Source organism: Crocodylus porosus, unplaced genomic scaffold (assembly GCF_001723895.1).
Source record: "Crocodylus porosus isolate Cpor-Errol unplaced genomic scaffold, CroPor_comp1, whole genome shotgun sequence".
Taxonomy (NCBI): domain Eukaryota; kingdom Metazoa; phylum Chordata; order Crocodylia; family Crocodylidae; genus Crocodylus; species Crocodylus porosus.
The window spans coordinates 8,498,325-8,505,090 of NW_017728912.1; positions in this window are offsets into that span (position 1 = coordinate 8,498,325).

The following is a 6,766-nucleotide window of genomic DNA, read 5'->3' on the forward strand; positions in this document are numbered from 1 at the left end:
GTGTCTCAACTATGCAGTTTGTCCACTAAAAGACGTGACCAACCTCCCCCTGCTCGCTTATCACGTATTTCCTGGACAATCATGACTACAACAACATTCCAACTCTTGTATAGGAGTCAGCCTTAATATTTTGAGTACAAAAAATAGGCTTATTTTTCAACTTGTCTCCATCTGAAATTCCACATTTATGAAATAGGAATTTTAATACTTACCTGATGGGTAGCCTAAAGATTAATTAAATCCCTGTTTGTACTCTGCTTGGAAAATGTCAATTATTCATGGAGGTTTCTTTGATTTGAACTTGTAGCAAAAGATCAAAGAGCAAATACTGTGGTAAATACTTTTTCCAGTGTTTGCTTTTACTGTGCTTGCATGGTTACATTTATTTGCCAATGAATATTTTACTAAATGTGTTTACTAGCAGGAATACTTGCAGAAGCCACAAATTAAATGACTAATACAGAATATTTACAAAAAGCACTTTTTGAACTCACAAATGTCAGGGCACTAGAAAGCTGATGAACCAATTCATCCAATCAGGAAACAGAATGATACCAATGTGACCTCTACATCTATTTCAAACTAGCTTTCCCCTCTAGAATATTAAAAGGCTCTTCAAAGATTTTTAACTGCCTTCTATGTCAAATCCCTGTTTCCAAACAAACTATAGACCAGAATTATTATTTGAATCTATTCAGTGAATTTTTGAATAATGGATATGTTTAAGAAAATGATGAACAGAAGAAAGCAAACCTTTCCAAATAAATGATCTGCCATAAATTATTCACTCACCTCTAATGATGAGTACAAAGCCTGAAGGAAAAAAGAGAAAAAATATCTTAGAACAGTAATTATTCTGTCATATTAATGAAAGGAGCCCTTTTTGACACGTGTACAAAATACTTTTTCCTGGAAATCCTTTTCCATTCCCTGCAGTCCCCCTTTTGAAGACAAATACTTTAGATCTTAATTTCTGCAACAGTTGGTTTTTGATCCGAAATCATCCAGCTGCTTCGGAGTGGAAAGAGTGAGAGCAATGTAACAAGAGAGGCAACTATCTCATTCATTCTCCCTTTCCATCAGTATAATTTGATTCACATAGACGTGCCCATGTTCTTTCATGCCTTCTGCCTGGACTATGGGGCTGTCAGGATTCCTTACAGTATGTAGATGCAAGAGATAAATGTACTCTGCTAAAAGGGGAAAACCAGAAGACAACATTGGATTTTCAATATACAGAAGCTACATAACCACCATCCTGATGATATGGAATCTAGGTACATGGAATTAAACTGCATTTAATTTTTTTTGCTAGGGTACATGGAAGCATTATATTTCACCTGGTAGAAACATAGTTCTGCTAGTTGAAACGTTATTTTATTCAGCTACATCACATCCAGTCAAATCTACTGCAACTTCCAGCTCCTGGGTGAGTGCCTTAACCCATCAAATAAGAGAATATCTCCTGCTGCAGCATGTTTTGTTAATTTAGCCATGAACAATCTTTGTCAGCTGAAACCTATTCAACAAATTTGACCTGGATGACTGGAACCACATTTTCCGACATATTTGCTATTTGCTTTAGTTATGAACAATTGGCTACCTAGGAAGAGCCATGGGACAGTTCTGAAAGCTTCTCTTTTAACCACTAAGCACATCCTGTAAAGAAAGGAAGGAGGGAAGGAAGTGTCTGCCCACTTTCTGAAATGTCCTTCTGATTTTCCTAGGAAGGAAACTTTGACAAAACAAGTTTCACTAGCTGCTCAAAAGTCTTACTTAACAATAGCATGATCTATTGGGAAAACAAGGCAACTTCCTTATTTTGTTTTATTTTGTCAGAGCATTCCAGGTCCAGTTCAGCAACATACTTGACAATGTGCCAAAATCCCTTTCTATGAGCGTATCATTGAATCAGGACTGTAATTATATGAATGCAAAGAGTATCCAGAGTATCTGAGTTAATTTTCTTTTGAAATTTAAAAACAAAAGGGGGAGGAAAAATCAGTCAGAACTAATTTAGAAGCAGCATTTAGGAAGCCTAGAACTGAAGACAAGTAATCCTCACCAATAGGTATCACTGTCAAAACTTGGGTGCTGGAGGTCAAATTTTCATGATTAGAAAAGAATATATTGTATAAAGTATACTAAAATGTGGGAAGTGCACAAAACTGTTTAAGTGAGGAGGTTTCTTTCAAAGGGAATCACAGAAACTTTCTGTGGGAGAAAGGTGAACAGGGAGAGTGATGGGGAAAAGGAGAGGCCCTGAAAAAATTAATATTTTAACTATCTAGTCAGTGAAGGGTGATAGTATATACCTCACCTTTCAAAACAAATGAATAGCACAGTTCTCCCTGCATCCCTGTCACCACATTTGGGAATGTATTCTTTTTCCCTGTTTTATCTTAAATGCCATCAGACATAAATGGGTGTACTGAGGTAGCACTGAATCAACGAATCATCTGCAAGCAAACTCTAGGATAAGCATGTTCTGAAAAATGCAGCCTTAAGTCCTATATGAATTAGAGCCAGAGGTAATACACAGGTCAGAACAATTGCAAGGCATGGCAGTACAGAAAGTGGAAAGCCAGTAGCCCTATCAAGCTAAGCCTCCAAAGCACCCCAGACCTAGCTTGTTGCTTGCCTGAAACTTAGACACCTTCCTAAGAAGACCTAATCTTATTATGGCTGTACAGTATGTAAGTTTTGTATTGTCTCAAAGGGAATTTCCCAGAATCCAATCCTGCTGCACCCTGCAAAGAGGTCTAAGTCTCCTATTTAGGTTCGGACAGGAGGTAGCCTGGATGCCTCCAGAGGCAATTCTGTTCTTCATGCTGGTCGTTTTCTGGCCAGGGCAGTACATGCCTCCATCCTCTTGCATACTCTTCTTAAACACATGAAGTAAAGTCCAGAAAGTAAGCAAAAGGGAATTGCCTAGTAGGCAAGGCCCTATGTTGGGAAAGGGGGAATCCTGTGTCTGGTCCCTGCTCCACATTCTAGATATCAACTTTATCCAATGACCATATAACACACAATGTATAAATAGCCCTGACAGCACATACTACCTTATAGGCCTAATAGGATTTGGGCCATAAAAAAATGTGCATAAGTCTTTCCACATTATCAGGACAATAATTGCTAGTGCAACAACAATAGAAAAGGGCCTGATACATTCACAGCAGCACTAAAAGGATCAGTCTGACTGAAAGGGAATTTTCACAGTGTCTCAGTGCCACTGTGACATGCATTAGTTACTAGGTATGAATGGTTCGCAGCGGTTGTCAAGAAGCCAGAAAACAGGGATTAATAACTAGACAACAACATGGATATTGCAGATAATATGGTATAGGTATAAGTAAGGGCTTGTCTACAGGTGACACTCAGGAAATTAAGATGACTCGACTAAAACTATGAAATCAACATACCTAAGAAAAAACTCATTAAACCCCTGCCTGGCTGCTCTTATTCAAAAACAATGGGGCTTTAATCACCTGCAGCTTAAGGTATGTACAGAAGTTGATTTTTTGCCATTTAAAGTGATTTATTGCTATGACTTAATAGAAGTGAATGGCTTTACAGCACTTTAAAAATGGGTACAGTGCTTTAAATTAACCCTTGTTAAATGAGGTATTATATCTAAAGCACTGTATTTTATAGTGCATTAGCAACCTATAGTGCTTTATATAACTTCTGTATGCTGGTCAAATTTCTAACCAGTTGGAGGAGCCTCAGGAAGCTGCAAAACCCCCCTGCCTTCTAGCTTGGAAAGTGCAGGGAGGCTCAGAGGCCTCCCTCCCCCACCAAACACTGCACTTCCGCCATGTTTAAGAATGCTGTAACTTTACAGTGCTATAAAAAGTGCTTGAAATTACAGTGCTGTAAAATGTGCACAGAGCACTGCTGTACACACCTTTAATCATCAGCCATTTTACCTCTGAATGATGGAGCATGGATAGAGCTCTAGGGCACTCTAACAAGCAGAGAAGCCCCTGGTTAGTTTGACTTTAAAATGACGACTTTAGTTGCAAACAAAAAACAACAACCAAACACTTGCCAATCTCTGCACTCAACTCAGACATAAAGATAGAGAAAGTCATCCAACCAATACCTCCTTGAAGTAAAGAGCTTCTTTTAGACATACATACAGAAGAAGGAAGTTGCCTTTCAGAGGTTAAGGTGGCAAAAGGGATGTCCTAAGAATGAATCTTTAGCACTCTGTAGTAGCTATATTGACCAATAACTGCCTGAAGGGAAACTTCCATTGCCAGCAATAACTTGAACACTCCAAAAGAAACAATTATCAGCACCCAGCCAGATACCACATCTGCATTCCACTTCCAGAGCCCTTCAAACTCCAACCTCAGAAATGCCCTGATCATACCGAGTGCATCTACATGAGATGCTTTACTTTATGCAAAGTAGCATAGTTTATTGCACAGTAAGCATGTGTCTACATATGCACATGCTTACTGTGCAGCAAACCTCACTAATCATGAGTAAATTTGCTACCTGAAAATGCAATTAGCAAATTTACTCCTGGTTAATAATGACACACTAGTGCTCATGTAGATGCCTGACAGGAGCAAATATGCACCTGGCTAGCCACCAGGGGGCAGGAGATTGCTTCCTGTCCCCTGGAGTTGCCTGCTGCCAGGGGAGGTGCTACTACCAGAGCCTGGGTGGGAACTATGTCCCCCTGCTCCAGGATCAAGGAGCACCAAGCCCCCTGCTCCAAGATCATGATTGGGAAGTGGGTATTGGGGGATCCTTATCTTTCAACTCCCACTTCACCATCACAATCAGGGACCAGGAGACTGGGATACCCTTATCTCCCAGCGCTAGCTCCATGGTCACAGGGCTGACACTGGGAGATCCTTATCTCCCAACCTAAGCCCCACAATGCAGGGCTGGCACTGGGGATATGGAGCTCCCAGCCCAACCCCCACAACCATGAAGTTTGGGATGGACAATAAGGATCTCTCAGTGCTGGTCCTGCAGTCACAGAGCTGACACTGGGAGCTCCCTGCTGGTGGGGGCTGGAAAGCCTGTTCCCATTCAGCTCCATGATTGCAGAGCTGGGTGGGGAACAAGCTGGGGAACTGGTTCCCCGTTTAGCTCCATGAGCACAGAACTGGGCAGGAAGTGTTTCCCCAGCCTGTTCCTCACCCAGATCCACACTAACATCATGGAACTGGGAGGAGGGGGGGGGGCCTCTGTCCTGCAATTGCAGAGCAAAGCCTGGAAACTGTCCTGGTCAGGGTCAAGTCCCATCCCTTTGCCCCAATCAGGTGAACAAGGCACAGGGCTTAAAAAGAGCTGAAGGGGTGAGGTAGGTCCCAGCTACCTGCCCCATCTCCCAGTGGGGCAGCTAGCAGTGAGCTAGCTGCTAGCTGGCCCACCAATGCATCAGGGCAGGGCACTGGGACCTGCCTGTCCCCTGCAGTTCTTTCCAAGTCTCTTGCCTCTGCTCAGGGAGCCAGATTTAGAGGCTCCCTGTTGGCAGGGCAGGGGGACATTGTCTCTGCCCCAGCAGCAAGCAGCCCCTGGGGCAGGGTGTAATATCCCAGCCCTGGTCAGGAGACAGCTATCTCCTGGTATGGTGCTCCTTGCCAGCTCCTTGGCTAGTACCCAGGGGGAGCCTAGAGTTCCCACTGGTGGCAGCAGGGGTCCACTGCAGAGCCCCAGGAAATGGGAGCAGTTTGCTGCCATTAGCAGCAAGTCTGATCCCACTTCCACGCATGTGTAGATACCTGCCTGGGAGCATTTACTCATGAGTGGTTTATTTGTGAGTAAACTGATCCTGGATCAAATGCATGTGTTGATGCACCCACTATGAAGATTTCAGTGAGTTTATGGCCTCACTTTGGTGTGCAAATTCCATTAAATTCTCATCTTAATGTACTACCTGGAAACTACAGCAAGTAACATCCTAAATAACATGCAACTTAGTGACTTCCACTTTCCTAGAGTGTATAGAGTTAGGAACCTGTATGGTGTCTTATCAGCCAAATTTCCATTATGAACAATTATTTGAATAATTTGAAATGCTGACATCTTTGGATAAATCATTATATTTTATATGGTTTGGATGTATATAATTTTTATGTGTATTGTTAAAAGCAATTTAAATAAATGACTTAAAGACAGACACTACCTGTGAATTGATTTCTACAGGGATTTAATGAAGTTCTCATTTTGGTGGATGCAGTGGAAATTCAGACTTTTATGGAGGAAAAATTAAAGAATGTATGTATGTTTATACACACGAACATGCAAACCAAAATAAGACTTCATTATGAGGGGTTTTTTCTTCAAGCAAGAAAAGGTAGATGAAGAAGGATTTGTAAATTTTTGGCATGCATTTTTACGTGTAAAAATGTATTTTCCCAGCCTGCATTTAGTGTTCAACATTTCAAAATATAAGTTCTTCCTTTCTGTGGTTTAACCAAGAGGGTAATCTTCTCTCACCCATTAGCTTGACTGCTGTCTTTTCAATCTACCACTACTTTCTTTTTATGCTTTTTCCACTCAGTGGCTGTTCCTAATAGGTTATGGGGAATAGTTGCGTGTGTGGTATAGTACATCACTTAACCTTCTCCTGACTGTTTCTACACTCTTGCAGAGCTAGGGTAGGATCAAATGACTGCATTAGGCCTGCTCAGATGGATCGTAGTCAGAGTTGCTAAGGTGCCCTCCAGCATTATGAATCCCATCACATATCTATGCTGATAATACAGTACGTAGACAGGTAGAGCTAAAGGAAATGGAA